Source organism: Rattus norvegicus, chromosome 1, assembly GCF_021556685.1.
Source record: "Rattus norvegicus strain SHRSP/BbbUtx chromosome 1, alternate assembly SHRSP_T2T, whole genome shotgun sequence".
NCBI classification, from domain to species: Eukaryota; Metazoa; Chordata; class Mammalia; order Rodentia; family Muridae; genus Rattus; species Rattus norvegicus.
This window is the reverse complement of record NC_141534.1, coordinates 228,097,704-228,114,725: the sequence shown is the minus strand read 5'-3', so window position 1 is coordinate 228,114,725 and position 17,022 is coordinate 228,097,704. Positions and strand designations below refer to the sequence as shown.

General features: G+C 41.9%; 1 long non-coding RNA gene across 1 annotated transcript in view; it reads right to left on the bottom strand.

Annotated features, from left to right (window-relative positions):
- Positions 1-8,117, bottom strand: part of LOC147997070 (uncharacterized) — a 102,646-nt gene extending 94,529 nt beyond the window's left edge. The window contains exon 1 of the long non-coding RNA XR_015655418.1: positions 7,913-8,117. This is a non-coding gene — a long non-coding RNA (uncharacterized LOC147997070). The remainder of the gene's footprint in view (positions 1-7,912) is intronic.
- Between the last annotated feature and the right edge of the window lie 8,905 nt (positions 8,118-17,022).

The following is a 17,022-nucleotide window of genomic DNA, read 5'->3' as shown; positions in this document are numbered from 1 at the left end:
CTCTGACAAACATGTACATGCAGTGACATGAGTGAGATGTGTGTGCACGCTAAACATACAAATGAACTAGTTAATTCATGTAATTGTTTTCCAAACAGAGACCATTGTTTCTAATCTTTCTACCTTTAATTCTCACTTTAGTCCCATGCCTTCACTCAACTCCAACTGCCCTCCCCATAAAGTCCCCAATGGCCTCCATATCCTATCCCCGCTGAAGTTCCACGCCTCATCTTTCAGGACCATTCACAACATCTGCTTAGCTTCCTGCCGGTCCCTCCCCTGGTGTTCACATCTCCCTCTCTGCCTCTCACACCAGTGCTAGCCCTTCTTCTTTCCGTTCCTTTGCAGTTGGAGAACTCCAGCGCTCAATGCTCAGCTCATGCTTTCACTTTATTCTTTTCCTCCATTCAGTGATCTCGCTGGATTTCATAGTTTCAGACCGCTGCTTTATCATGATTCCCAAATATGTTTTTGCAGCTTCAGCTTCTGCCTGGCTCACATGTGCATCCATGCTCTCTCTGTATCCATTCAACGTCTTACTTCTTGAACTTATCCAAACTCAGAATACCCGGTGTTACACATACATTTGCTCACCTGTATTTCATAGTTCCTGGAAAAACCCTTCTCTAGGTCACCGTGCCTGTCACCTTCAGAGTGACTCAAGTCCCTCCCACTCTCTTTTTACAATCCACCAGGGAGTCCTAGTGGCTTTATTGTAAAGTTCAGCCACCTCTCCCAGCTTTTCCAATCCACTACTTTCTTCAGTTTAGATCTCTGTAGCTTCCTAACTCATATTCTTACTTTTATTTTACCTCTCTCCTATGTGAGTGACCAAGGCACCCAGACTCACCCTGCAAGCCCTAGAAGGTCTGCTCAGTCCCTGATGGAGTCGGAATCTACTTCACAATCTGTTCAGTAGGTAGCAAGTGCTACCTACATTCCTCATCCCTCCAGCTCTACTCCTCACCCAGAAATGATACAGGCTATTCTCGTTGACCTGGCATGACCTTTCTTCATCTATATAACCACCCTTCCCTTCATCACTACTCCTTACCAGGCACATTCCTGCCTTGGGATCTTTCTATTGGCTAGTCAGTCCATTTGCCTCAAATTCTATCCCATCTGTTATCTCTGTGGTTTACATTAACCTAAATCCATCAGTCAAATATATCCTTGCTCGTGCCCACTGATCCTCACAGAATCCACCTCCACCCAAAGACAAAACTCATTTTGACATTCCCAGTATCCTGTAGTTTTACCCACAATGCCAGGAAATGTATCCAGTTTTCATAAATCCATCAGCTTGTGACTCTTTTAAAAATTTGTCTGAGTTGCTTTAGCAAAAGATCCGTTTGATGCATGAATAGAGAATAGCTAAGTGTGTATCAAATTCTCAATAAATACAAGCTGAGCTGATGAATAGGTGGGCGAATGAGGGTTGTCTGGATGCTACAGTTCACAAACCAGAGCTAAAGTCTCTTCTCTCAAGCCTTACTGACCTGTGCTATGGGAACATATGTAAGCAGCCTTTGCTCTTCTCAAGGCTGGACCAGGTACTGGCTGACCCAAAGAGGAAGCATTTTCTTATAGTTTTGCTATGAGGATTTAAGATTCTTCACTAGCCCCAGTCCAGGCCAAATGTGATGGTCTGCTCCTTAGCTGGGCACATCTAAACAGAGAAGGTGGCAACAGCAAAATGATGAAATACATCTGAGTAAATATTAAATTATATCCTTCATGATCTAATCACACTCCTCAATCTTTTAGGGAGTTCTAGTTTTCAGAACAGAATCAGGGATTGGGTGACTCATTTTTTTCTGCAGAACGTAGTAACCCTTGAGAAAAACATGGTGATTCCATATTTTTGAAAGGTTATTGGGATATATAACAAATATGATTTTAAAATTGTACATTGGTTCTACAGGACATACGTTGTAATTATTTACTTGCTACTGTTAGACTTAGTATTCCTTTCGGTTCTGTTCTGTTGTTTTGTTCAGTTCAATTATTAACACTTTGCTTCTCAGATATGCAAAGGTCTTTCAGTTGTCTAGGAAACCCTTTCTGGGCTTCCTGAGTTTAATATTCAAAGACTTGCTGAGCACCAGCAGGAAGTAGGCATGTCCTTCACACATGCAGAAGTTCAGCACTGCTGGATGCTGGCTGGCATCAACTCTTCTCTATTCAGATTATAATGATGCTGTTTGCCTAGGTTTGAACACAGAGTTCACCAAAAGAGCATCCAAGAAAAGTGCACTGTGTAAACTAGTACCTCCGCTGTATAAAAATATTTCTTCTTGGTATAAAGGCTTCCATAGAGAAAAGGCAATCTTTAGGTATTAATGTATTCATGTTAACGTTCTTCCTTCATAGCAATTGTAGGAATAGTAGAGATTCTCCTTGTTCTGATGTATATAATCTTACCATGTGCGTTCATCTGAGTAGTGACTGAAATTGACATTTAAAGGTCCATAGCATTATAGTAAGTCATAATTACAATGGTAATAACCCAAAAGCAAGACTTGATACAGGAAAAAGGACAGTCATTTCTCTTTGGAGCATTCTCCTCAAATGCATTCTGTCACTGTCCCCTGTAGAAAACATTCAGTTCAGTACACCATTGAATAGAATGGTTGCCTCTGATGTGCATTATCCCTATACAGCCCTGTCCATCATTTACCCATATCCTGCATGATGAGAGGAGAAGACGCTGCCTTTCCTGACATCATCTTCTACTTCACAGAATGTGCCTAGTGTTTGTAGCTGATGAACCAGAGATGCTCAGAAAGACTGTAGGCTGTTGTTGAGAGGGTACCACAAAGAAGCATCCAGCAGGAGCTGATGTTTATAGATGCATTTTTATATCCAACAGTAGAAAAAGGAGGAAGACACAGTGGGTTATAATTTACATTTGTATTATTTATTTATACATCAAACACAGAATCTGTAAGAAGAGTGTTGCTTCCAGCTCGCACAGCAGGCTCGAATAGTAAACTGTTGCCAGCATATCTCTCTCTCTCTCTCTCTCTCTCTCTCTCTCTCTCTCTCTCTCTCTCTCTCTCTGTCTCTCTCTTTAACTTGGCAGCTCCATCATCCCAACTGTCAAGAAGATGAGTTCACCTTCTGCATGATCCCAGGTATGTGAGTCTTTTAAATGGACGTTCACCTTACCCTTGTGCCCACAGCCCAGATCTCAGTACATCTAATGCATATTGATCTGCTTGGCCACTTATTAATTGCATGGCTTTGAGCACATGGCTTGATGCCTATAAATCTCAGTGTTCTCATATTACCATAGGGGTCATGAAAGTACTAATCTTGCCGGGTTCATGTTTGGACCTAGTGCATGTACATGTGGCTCACTGCTTGGCAGAACAGAGATGGCTGTCCTTTAGTGGGAGATGGATTCCAGCACCCACTCAGACACCAAATGTGCAGACACCCAAGTCCTTTCTCTAAAATGGCATGGTATTTGCACTTAGCCCACTCATATCCTCCAGTATACTTTAAATCATTCGCACATTACTTATACTATTGAATACAATGCAAATGCTACAATGTGATTTTATACTGTACAATTTAAGGAATAATGTCAAAAAAGTCTATTGAGTCCAGATGCACCTAATTTTTTTTCTTTTGGATAGTTTCACTCCACCATTATAGGTGATGAGCCAGAGATGCTCAGAAAGACTGTGGGCTGGGCATTGGGTGAACCTGTGGATATAGAGGGCCAACTATTCTCACCTAAGGCTACTTATCACTATTTCTTAGTGGCATCATAGAATAGCTGCTCCTCAGTAAGCTTTCTCAATTAAAACCTTAAATTTTTGTGCTGATTTCTAAAGATTTTTTGGTTTCTGATCAATTTAGAGTTGACAGAAGTAGTCAACTGAGAGATTTGCATGCAAGTAGTTATTTACAATGTGATGTCGGGAAGCAGGATGAGAAAGTGAATAGAGATGAGGAAGAGAGGCATCAGGTTCATAATTACATTTATGTGCAAGAGCTATCTCATACCCACCCACAGAAGCCACCATGCAGGAATCATGTGAGCCAGTGTTAAACATGCCCATTGTTACAAATGAAGTTACACTCATGTATTCATCACTTAATGATGGGCATGTTTTCTGGGCAAGGCACTGCTAGGCAATTTCAGCAGTATGTGAACATCACAGAGGAACTTAGCCAAGCCTACATGGTACTACTTACTGTATACCAAAGCTTTCACACAGCTGTTTCCAGACAGGTAAAGCATTCACTGGTAGGGTCACCCATATTCCATATGGTAGTAGTTTCCACCCACGGTCAGCTCTTCTAGAGGTTCCAAGAATTCCTTAGCTGCCTCAACCGTTTTTCTCTCATTATATAACAGACAATGATTTCTTGAATCATGTAAGGTACTAATAGATTGCAGTGAATTGCAGCTAGAATGGCTTTTCTATGATGAGTTTCTCAGGTTGTAGAGGACATGGAGCAGAGGAAATGGGCAAGGCATAGGATCTCCAGTCCATGATATAGATGTTTCTACCCAGGAGGTCCTTCTTGAGTATTTATTTGCCCCCCCCCCTTTTTTTAGTGAAGCATCCTTAAAGAGTCTCTGACATTATGTTCTTGTTCCTCAGTCGCATTGCTGTAGTGACAGGAGATACCACTAGGCAGCAAGCAATAACTATTGTTGATTTTCACCTTCGTTATCTGAGGTGATTTGAATAGGTATGACCCTCACTCCTCATAGACTCATGTGTTTGCGTACTTGGTCCATAGTGAATAGTACTATTAGGAAGTGTAGCCTTGTTGGAGTAGGTATGGCCTTGTTGGAGAAAGTGTATCACCATGGGGGTGGGCTTTGAGAGTTCCTATGCTCAAGCTATGCTCAGTGTAGCACATAGTCCCCTTCTGTTTCTTGCAGATAAAAACGAAGAACTCTCAACTCCTTCTCAAGCACCACATCTGCCTGGTTGCTGCCAACTTTCCCATCACAATGATAATGGACTGAACCTCTGTAACTGTAAGCCAGCCCCAATTAAATGTCTTCTTTTAAAGATTTGCCTTGGTCATCGTGTCTCTTCACAGCAATAAAGCCCTAATTAAGACATAGCCCCCAATCACTTTTAATTTTATTTCCAGTTTAGTCACTTGACACTAACTCTTAGCAGCACATTGGTTGTGTATTATGTGTACTTTGGCCGTGATTAACAAAAAGATAGATTAAATCAAGAATGAGACTATAAAGGGGTTGGGGATCTAGCTCAGTGGTAGAGTGCTTGCCTAGCAACCGCAAGGCCCTGGGTTCGGTCTCCAGCTCCGAAAAAAAAAAAAAAAAGAAAAAGAGAAAGAAAAAAAAAGAATGAGACTATACTACAGTTTAGTTCTGAAACATGGTAGATAGAAGACGGAGAAGGCTGCTCTTTGTATACATAAATAGAGAAACATTCTGAGGTTATAAAATGTATAGCACTGGGAAGATATAAGTGATAATATATTCTTTATTGTTAGCATATTATTCTGTGCTATATGTAGTTATGTGTGCTAAGCTATTACCAGACTGGCAGTATTTCCACACACACCAAGAATTCTGCATTATGATGCCACAATGACAATGACACCCTTAGGTGAGGGGATCTCTCCATACCCATTGTGATCTCATGGGACCACCATTGTACAGGAGGACTGTCTCGCCCAACCTTGACCAGCAAGGAAGACACGACCAGAGGAGATCTTCTTCAAGCAGTTTTACTCAGGAACCTTAATACAATCTTCTGACCCCGGGGAACCCCTGCACCACACTTATATAGCTAGAGCTGGCCAATCCCAGCAAGCCACGTGGGTCATGCAGATAGGCTGTCACTAAGCAGAAGCTAGCAGGCCAGGCAGGCATAGCCAAATAAGGACTTGTTTACTGCAAGGAGCGCTCACCTTTGGGAGGGTGGAAGGTGGAAACCAGTGCCATCTTTGAGGCAAAGCATGTCGTAGCTCCCTACATTTCCCCCTTTTTGTTTAATTAATCAAGCAGGCAAAGGCACCGCTGAGCGTGGCGACCCCCCCCCCCCGACTTAGGATAATCGCTTCATTAAACCCATCTCAGGACACCTTGTCGCCCACAAGGTTCCATGCATTAGGTAGAAGGGAAGTTGCCCATCACTGGGCAGGGTCACTCACACATACTCAGGGGCGAAGTGCAACTAGGTCTTTTGAATGACCGTAAGTCAGGCTTGAGGGAACTGTCCTGCTTCAATGGCTGCAAATGCCTGTACCACCATAGCTGAGTGCCGCCTCTGAACAAACCTCATTCTACAGAGATACCACAGGCTCACTAGGGAGACCAGCAGCAAGAGTCTAGCTAGGGCCCACTCCCTCAGATGATTCATAGCAGCAGCAATCCAAGATGACAATCCCGTAGCCAGTCTAGCATCTGCATGTGTGGAGTTCATAGTTACGATGGCTACACGTAGCTGATCCATTAAGAAATCGAATTCTCCAGTCCAATTACCCAGAAGATAACTTGTGACTAGCATTACTAACAATACACACAAAAGGAAGATAAACACATACAGGAGTGGACTTAAAGGTCATAGCATATTGGCATGGGGCTGCGTTTTGGACCAGCGCTTGGGTCACACTGAGAAGTATCAGCAACAGCAGGATCTTCATTCTTGCTGCACCTCCTGGTCAATCTCTCGGGGACCCACAACAGATATTGCCGGTCCTGGGAAACACACAAACAGACACTCTCCCCCAGATTTTCAAGGGCCAGCGAGAGCTCACCAGACACCGCTGGAACCGCGACACTTTCCAAGGCACAGGCCCCTCTCTCGGGGCAAACCCATTCCAGGGCGCCCTGCCCTTCTCCCACCGCCAAATTGGCAACAGCCTGTTCATTGGCATATTCAATTAGAAAAGCTCTCCAATCTAGATACTGCCCTGGGCTGAGGCATGCTCGCGCCAGGTTGGTCTAATCATTAGGAGTCATGCAAAATCTGTGCAGAGCCTCTATCTGAGCAATAGTAAAGGAGGCAGTGATACCATATGTTCTCACTGACTCAGCCAAGGCTTTAATCACCTTGAAATCAAGAGGCTCATGATATCTTTGTTGATTAGCATCCACATAGACAGGATAGGCCAAATGCAGCTCAGTACAAATTGCTCTCCACACTTCAGGGCAGAATGTACTACCCAAAACTCTACTTCCTCCCTCTACAACATTGCAGGGAGGAGGAGCCGAGGGGAATCGCCCAGGAGGTTCCTCCGCCATTTTAGTTTTTTCCTTTTCTTCTTCTGTCTATTCCTTAGAGACTGTTTCCACATTTGATCTATCAACTCTTGTAACTCTTCTTCTGAATCTGTTTTGTCTGTTTCCTCCTCTGTATCTGTCTTTTCTGAGTCTGTCTCCTTTGCGCTTCCCTGCTTTTCTGACCTCTCTTCTTGAAGCATTTCTAGGGCACCTTACACTTCTCTATAGCTGCCTGACAACATTTTTGATCCTTAAGGCAACTACGCACTAAGCGCCATACTGGACGGACCCCAGGTCTTAGAGTCCCCTGTTCCCAGGCAAAATCAAGGTCTTTCCCTAATTTTTTTCCCAACTTGCCACAGTAAGATTACCAGAGACTGCGAACCAGGGTGCAATAGCATCGCATTCGCTCAAAAATCTCTCTATGGTATTTCTTTTTATTTTTAGTTTCTTTCACTCAAACAGCTCTTGAAGAGCCAGAAAAATTGGATGAGACTGTGAGGTCCCCATGACAAAAACTTTCTATGCTGCTATAGCTAAATTCACCGCGAGTCTTGCTACTTTCGGTTCGCTGTTGCCGCAAACTTTACTTTCGGTTCGCTGCTACGACAAACTTTCTTGCTCACTACCCTGAGACTTTGTAGCCGCTTATTTCCTGTGGTCCTTATGGTCCCACCTTACCTTGGGAACTTTCCAGCGCTGCCCTGACTGCAAGAAGTTCTGATCTCAGGAGGTCTCCGTACGGGCCACCACTTGTCGCGCCCAACCTCGACCAGCAAAGAAGACACGACCAGAGGAGATCTTCTTCAAGCAGTTTAACTCAGGAACCTTGATACAATCTTCTGACCCCAGGGAACCCCTGCACCACACTTAAATAGCTAGCACTGGCCAATCCCAGCAAGCCACGTGGGTCATGCAGATAGGCTGTCACTATGCAGCAGCTAGCAGGTCAGGCAGGCATAGCCAAATAAGGACTTGTTTACTCCAAGGAGGGTGGAAGGTGGAAACCAGCGCCATCTTTGAGATGCGACACGTCGCAGCTCCCTACAGAGGATCAATACTGACTAAATTGGCAGTATATGGAGCATGGCTACATATCCATTTTCAGTTAAATTAGTCTTTAAATTATGACTGCTATGACAACTGAGTTTCAAGCCCTTTGAAAATCTCGATGCGCTATAGGGAATGTGACAGGTGTGCTGACTTCCACTGAGGGGAGAAGCCTAGATACATCGTTCTTCATCAGATGAGGTTTTGTGGAACACTAACAGCTTAGCTTCCCTATCCATCGCTAGAAAATATGCACAGTTAGAGATGAGGAATCTCTAGAATGTAGCACATTGTATGCTATATGCATATAAGGATAATTATGATGTTTTTATTTTCAAAGAAAATTTGAGATCTGCAGGGACCCTTTACCCAGCCCTCATAGACCTTTCTATATTAACATTCTATATAAACATAGCGAAATTGACAAAATCTAGAAGTCAGGACCAGCAACATGGCTCAGGAGGTGAAAGTGATTGTTGTTGAGTAGAATGAGAGAGCCGATCAGGCTCCTGAGGGTTGTACTCTGGCCTCACAGGCATTCCATGCGCACGTGCGCACACACACACACACACACACACACACACACACACACACACGCACGCACACACAATGATAATAATTTAAATCTGGAGCCATTTGTTGTGGATTTGGTCTAAGGCTTTATTATATAAACTGGGTTCCCAAAATTGCATGAGAATCCACATAAGATGCTGAGGGTCCCTGCCTACAGTTGGGTCTGACTAGTAAATAAAGTTGTGGTCAGCCAGTGGCTGGGCAGGGAGACAGAGGCAGAACTTTAGGATTTGTGAACAAGGGGATCGGGAAAAAAAGGGGGATTCAGAACTGCCATTGCCAGAAAAGAGGTAAGGACCAGACCTAAGAGGTACAGGACAGAGTCAGCCAAAATGTAAGAGTCAGAGATCATGGCCCAGGAGCGCTGCAAGCTTGGGTCCAGGTGGCCAGGATGGAATACAGATTTTAGTAAGGTTTTGGAGTGCCCATCTATTGAGCTGTTAAAGGCATATTAAGATATAATGTGTGTGTGTGTGTGTGTGTGTGTGTACGTGTGTACATGTGTGTGTGTGTATGTATGTGCGCGTGTGTGTTTCATTCACGAACTTAGAACAATGGATAGTGAGAAACTCATGCTGCTGCCACTGGATCAGTGCGAGTAGCATTAATCGCATATTTTAACACATTTATTACATCACAATTTATTAGATCATATGTCAACTTCATCAGTCTTCTCACTAAGGTTTATTTTGCATTCCAGAATTCTACATAGTAACTCCACCTGCAAAGGATTGTTATTTCTCCAGATTTTAGGATTCTGTTGTTTTTTTCAATGTCTTCATAATCTCAATATGTATGTACCTATATCAAATATGCTTACTATATCATAGAAATAGTAACAGTGAAGGCAGATTCTATTTGTTTCAATTAACTTTATATATTAGCCTGCTGAACCATAGAATACCCATCTACTTGATCAAACACTATTCTGAATATGTAAGAGTAATTCAAGTTAACATTTGAACTGGTAGACAGAATAAGATAGATTCCTTCAGACCAATAGGAGGAATGGGTTTGCCTGATTTCCTACAAGCTCAGACATTTACTTCCACCTTTGTACTTTAACAAAAGCATGGCTTTTGACTCACTACCGCCAGAGTAGTGCTGGTTCTATCAACTCTCCTGGTTTTCAGGCCATCAAATTTGAACCAAAGCAGTATCATTTGCTTTCCTGTACTCAGCTTATTAATCTTTGGATTTCTCAATTTCTGTGAGCATATGAGCATTCCTTCTTTTTTTCTTTCCCTCTCTCTCTCATGCTCTTTAACTAGCTATGCTTCTCTGGATAACTTTGACTAATACAAGTCCTAATCAAATGACCAAGGCTAATCTCATTAGTGATAGGACATGTTGATATCACAAAATGAACACCTTAATGTTCTAGGAAGAATATTTCATCTATGTGGTGTTCATTCCCAAAGTGAATACCTTCATTTTAACCATGAGAAATATCAGAAGAAATTAAATTGACTTTCATCTCATGCTCAGAGTTTGTCTGTGAACCATAAAAGCCAAGAGTCTTCCTGGAATTATTTATCTTCTCCACTCCTAAAATATTCAGGGCTTCCTCTCCTGGCCCAACTCTCAAGTCTCTTCTTTGGGCAAAATGACGCAGGTGTAGGCACAAACCATTTAAGGCATCTCTCTATACCTGCTGGGATCTAATATGCTTTTCTCTTTACTGCTGTATTCAGCCTTCAGGAGTCTTAAGTGAAAACAGCTGTGTCCACTGTATAGGGCTGTCTATTCTATACATACCAGTACCACACATTCCAGTTCAAAGCTACATTGGTTTCTTTCCCAAAAGCTAGTGCTAGGCAGGATAATGCAACAGAAAGAGTCCCAGATCTATACCCAGTGGGCCCTGCTGAGAATTCCTGCTCATCAGACCAAACCCTTTCTTTCTAAACTATGAGTTTAGTTTGAAAGAAGATTGGCTTGTTTCTCCAAGACACCTGCTCTCAGGCAAAATCCTTCCATCAGACACCTCCTGATATCTGAATAGTTTTGACTTTTCCAAGATTGACATCCTGATGTTCTTTCTCTCATCAAAAAAAAAAAGAAAAAGAAAAAGAGAAAATGAAATCTTTCTGCACACAGATTCAGGCAGGGAGAAAACCACTTATAACAGAGGTATGCACCAGGCTCTTACCAAACAGAAGAATCCTGGAAGATACCTGAAGTTTTCCAACCGTGTTTCAGATGAAAGAAACAAACCTGAGGCTAGAGACTTGGTGGTTAAGAGCATGTGCTCTTCCAGAGGATCAGAGTTAGATTCCTGGCATCCACAATGGGTAGCTCATTATCAACTTCAACTCTTCTGGCTACCGTTGGCACCTGCATTCTCGTGCGCGCGTCCGCGCACGCGCACACACACACACACACACACACACACACACACACACACACACACACACACCCCTCTAGATTTTTCCTGTTAGTGGTCTGTCTCCTGGAACATTTTAACTCTCTGCAGAGACTTTTCTTGTGTTCATTAGTCCCTCTGTCCTGTCAGTTCATAGCAGTGTGACCTCTATACTGTCCTTGAATCATTTCTCATTAAACAAGTTCTCCTGTGTGTTTAGGGGGTGAATCTAAGCACACAACACTGGTCCCTAAAGTCAGCTTGATTCTGCTTTTGTCACAAATCTTTGGTCCATCAGGTTACATACTTCTGGGTGGTTTTCTCTACCAGGTAATTTATTCATATCCATGGGAACGATTTGTCACCTACTTGTTGATCTTGGATTTGAAGAGTCTCTATCAGTTTTCATAGGGGCTCAGGGAGATTTGATTGTTATACTTGATACCTGTGTGAGTTCTAAAGGCAGAAGTCTTTTCTTCTGAACACCCTGGACCTTTCTAGTCTGTTTCATGCTCTATGTCTCCTTGGCTTGTTTGTTTTCCAGACTCTCCTCCTTTTCCTCCTGTGCAGCTTTACTCTCGGAAAATTCCATAGTTAGTTCTGAGAGTCACACAACTTCCCTAACCCTCCCTTCTCACCCCAGTTACTTTGTCACCCCTGCCACAACTTCCTTACCTGGTTATGGCTTCGCATCTTATGCTGTAACAGTCATTCCCCCTCTTCTGACACCAAATAAATTCTAAGTCCAGAGTGGAAGCAAATTAGTGTGAATTGCAATTGGAGCAGCTGGTCCTTAGCACACAACACTGGTCCCTAAAGTCAGCTTGATTCTGCTTTTGTCACAAATGTTTGTTCCATCAGGTTACCATACCTCTGGGTGGTTTTCTCTACCAGGTAATTCATTCATATCCATGGGAACAATTTGTCACCTACTTGTTGATCTTGGACTTGAGTCTCCATCAGTTTTCACAGGGGCTCAGGGATATTTGAACATAAGATATGACCACACCATCTGTGTGTAGCTAAGTGTATGTGAGTACAGGTACCTTCTAACAGGCCCTGAGACCTTAACATAATTGTGTTATGTTAGGGGCACTATTATAAACTTAGAACCTAGTACATGGGCCAAAATGGGAACAAAGACTTAATCCATCAAAGTCCCAGTCCATATTTCCTGGAACTGAGAAAATCCCTAAATGTTCTAACCTTGCTTTTTGGCTTCTGTACTTTTGTTTCTCTCTCACTGTTCTTGCTAATGGAAGTATGTCAATGAGGATAGAAGTTTTGTGTATAAAAGACAAAGAAAGGTGAGCCTCAGGGCTGCAAGCTTTGGGCAAGTTCCCCATGCTGACAGTAGACAGCAATTGTAGACTTTCATCTCAGCTTTAAAAGTGTCCTGCATTCTCTCATCGTGAAAAAGCTTGAGAAGGCCAAAGGCATTAGGGGCCCCTGGAACTGAACTTACAGGGCATGGCAATCCACCTCATGTGGGTGCTGGAAATCAAGCCTGAGTACACAAGGAGAGCAGCACATGTTCTTAACTGCTGAGCGTCCTCTCCAGCCCTCTAAGACCAACTTGAAAAGCAAGAGACTTAAAAACTATGTGATTATTTATACAGTGCTCCCAACTTTCCATGAAATAAATCAATAGAGAGTGGGAAACAAAGCCAGGCTTCTAGCTCTGCTTCCTGCTTTAAGGTTTCTCAAGAGTTTACATCTTACTATGAGATCCCAGAACTTGGCTGACTCCATACTTACTCATGGTTTTCACTAAGTAATGGATTGGTCCTACTATATAATATTCTCTCTCTCTCTCTCTCTCTCTCTCTCTCTCTCTCTCTCTCTCTCTCTCTGTGTGTGTGTGTGTGTGTGTGTGTGTGTGTGTGTGTGTGTATATGATACACAAGAAAATCCATATTAAAATATACCTGAATGACTGCTAAATCCCATGGAAGTAACATATCACAATTAAAAGAACACATCTGTATCAGAAAGGGATAAAAAAGGAATCTACCATTGGTAAACTGAGGGCTTTATTTAGGCAACTATTTTGCACACCTGCATATAAATAGTAGTATCTGTAAAATGGCAATACTACTGCCACATGAGAGAATTGGGAAGTCTAAGTGAGGTAAAGTGCTACACCCTAAACTAGCTGTTCATCAAAGTGAGCTCCTCTGGTAGACAGAATTGATGACTTCCAAGATGCACTGGGTCTGCTATCCGTAGCTATGAGTGAGGTGTTCTTTGACTTCAATGATGTTCTGACAAGCTGGACATTTTCTTTTGCATATCAGCCTTTTTGTTTGATATGCCAACCCACTTCTCATTTTTGACTCCACGTCTTTTCTATTTTTGAGAAGGAAGAAATTATAAAACCGATTAAAGGATCAAAAATAATAAAAATGCCTTCCCCAGGAGGAAAAATGAATCACAATTGATACAGTCCAGTAGAAGGATAAGTGTGTAGTTGGTGCTGAACCCAGCTCGCCCTGGCTCACCTCCAGCATTGGACTTGATATTTGCTGTGTAATGCCACTCTGATGGTTTTAAATGTTGGATATAGCTTTTATTCCTCTTGGAATAGTTTATATGTTTATATCAGCTACTCTCAGATGTTTGTCTCACATGTACATCAGGCTTTAAGCACTTTTTATGGAAGTGAATTCAAATTCATTTCTTCTGATCTCACTGTTTTGATATGAGATATATTGTTCATTGTACTCACATGACTGTGACATAGAACTTCAGAATGTATTTGTTTCATTAGGCAATGTTGGAAGATGGTCAATCTCCCTTTCATCCCTCCTTCCTGTCTGTCCAGCCTCTGGTAACCATAACCATGCTCTTGACTTCTGTAAGATTAACTCCTTCAGGATTCCATTTACCACTAAGGTCAAGCAGGATTTGCTTTCTGGGTCTGGCTTATTTCTTTTGACATAATGTTCTCTGGGTAGATCTATGTTGTTCAAATGGGATTTAATTAATGGTTTTTATGATTGAAAAGTATTCACTGCACACTATATTTTATTTCCTTCTTAATGCTGTCACATCCCTATTCTTGGCAGAATTACTCCTTTAATTTGGTTGATTATTCTTTAGTTCTTTCTATCTCATGCTATTTTCTCTATTCCCTTGTCTTCTCCCCCACATTTTAATCAAAATCCCAGGTTATGGTTTAAATAATATTTCTTTGTGAAGTCTCTCTGCCTGCTCCAATTCTAGATATTTCTCCTTCTACCTAGCTTGAATGAAATGAACAGATAGGATGTCACTTGGGATTCTTTGGAAGACACATTTCTAGAGTGAATGTCATTTGACCTAGTGTCCTATGGTTAAAGAATACAGTTTTCATGTTATTAGCAGACCATAACCACTCTCTTCTTTGTTGTCATCATTATAACTTAAACATGCAACATTTTGTTTGTGTTTCCAGTTAGTATATGTTGTATTCTAGTAATAGAAGGAATTGCACACATGTGTTCTGTATGGCATATGTCTTTCCTGTCATCATGGGCCATACCTCTCTCTTTCAGTGTAATGAGAATCTGGTTCAGTGTTTGGTGTAGAGGGACAGGTATATGTTTACTGGAAAAAATTAGAGAACAATTTTAACACCTACTCTCTGTGGTTGAAATTTAGAAGTTCTCACTCTAAGTGGTATCTTGAGCATACACTGTGATGAGAAAGGATTTTCTTTGTTGTCTTTTCTTTATTAAGTCTTTTATATCAAATTAACTTTTCCATTTACAAGGTAGTCCCTAGATATTGAGGATTTGTGTGGTGTTAAAGATGTGGAAATCCTGGGTTGTCTTCACCCAGGACTGCAACTTATGGCCAGAGTTAGTGAGGCATCTTGGGAGGTCCACCCCATCCTTTCAACACTTCAAGGACCCAGCTGTTCTAGGATGTTAAACTTAGAGCTTTGAATGGTTCTAAAGAGTATTTGAGATAAAGCTTGGCTACATTCATTTCGTTAAAGAATCTTGGTGTTTATTGTTCATGAGATAGTGTCACAAATAGAGAAAAAGTTCAATACCTGGATAACATTTTTTTTGTAAGCCTAGTGTAGGTGTTGAATTACAGTTTTGTAAAAAAAAATGCCGTGTTGTTCTATGGTTCCTGTTTTTTTTTTTTTTTTTTTGCTTCTGTGCATGGAGGGAGTCAGAACAGCATAGCTTTGGTTAGAAGGGATATTACTTTAGTTCCAGCAAACAGTGGAAGCGTGTGTCTCCTGAGTTTGGAAGTAGAGACTAGACTGCTGTCTGCACCTTATGGTTCAGCATGCTCACAGTGAGTCAAATTCTTTCCTTCAGAAATTGCTGAAGAGAAATACCCAGGTTCATTCCTGGGCCACCTCTGCACTTTTGCATCAGGAGCTCTCCTTTAAAACAACAGGTTTCTCTGGCAACTCAGGGAGAAGTAGACACCAACTCTGCAGGAGACAGCTATTAAAATATCAGAGCTGCCAATTATAAGATGGATCCTCTAAGAAAGGGCTTGGCTGTAGTGGGTGTGAGATCAGTCAGGCCATTTTGACTTGGGTGTCTGTCTATAAGATGTAATTCCCTCCACTTCTGACAAAGGTTGTAGCTTGGCTCAATAAATTGATTTGAAATGGGACTTCTTGGGAACATACAGTATCTCCTTTGTCTTTTCTTCTCATAGGATGGGAGAGACTTCTCAAAGTTGTTTTGACTCTGCCCCAACCTTTCAAGCTTTGAACTAAGGTCTGAGCTGAGTTTCTTTGATGTTTGTTAATTCAGGAAAGGACACTGACATCTGACCCCATAGAGGTGTGTCTTCCTCATTACTAAATCTGGTGAGCTAGTGGCAAAAACCAATGACAAGATGCAGGGTGGTGCTGTTGACAGAAGGTGAAGAAGTAATGGGCTGTCTTCTGATGTTCTTGAGAAGTATGAGCCAATTTCTTCTTTCATGCTTTCTAGAATGGTGGCTACCAGGATACTGAGCCTACAGAATGCAGACTGTCTAGAACCCGCATGATCTCAATAGACAAAGATGCAAGTCTTCTGGCTGTTCATCCAAGCTCCATGGAAATCACTACAGAGATTTCTTAAGAAGCCATGCCCTAAATCTGCAACCCCAGGATTCAGGGTACATAAACAAGAGAATCCATAGAAGTTATAGGCCAGCCTGGTCAACATAGTCATCAAAGACTACATAGACTCTGTCTCAAACGAGCCAACAAAGAGAACAAAATTATATACTAGGGAGATGGCTTAGTAGTTGAGAGTGTGTATTGCTACTCCAGGAAATCTGAACATGAATATGGTTCCCAGCACCCAAGTCTAACAGATCACAACCTCCAGGCCCAGAAAACCTGATGCCCTCTTAAGCCGCCATGGGACTGCCCATGTATGATACATATACACATGTGAACACTCATAAGCATACACATGCACATAGACACTTACATGCACACACTCAGAAATAAAAATTAAAAGTAATCTTTAAAAAAATTATTATCAGTGACCTGGCTGTTTGAAGAACAGCTTCTCACAGAGCTTTTCGATAATGAAACAGATCATAATGTCAGGTTTCAACAAAGGAAAAGCAGCTTTTCAGAACAGGTGAAGTTCTGAGTTGTATTTTTCTTCCCTTACTTTCTTCTCTCCTCAATCATTAACAGTAAAGGCCTTAGCAAAAGGAATGGAGTATCTACCCAAGTAAATACAACTCATAACCAAGAAAGGGAAAGCAAAATCTTAACTATGGAGTCCAACAACTTCATTATAAGGCATAGTGCAGACTGGCAAACTGTTTCCTGCAGGATCCGTCT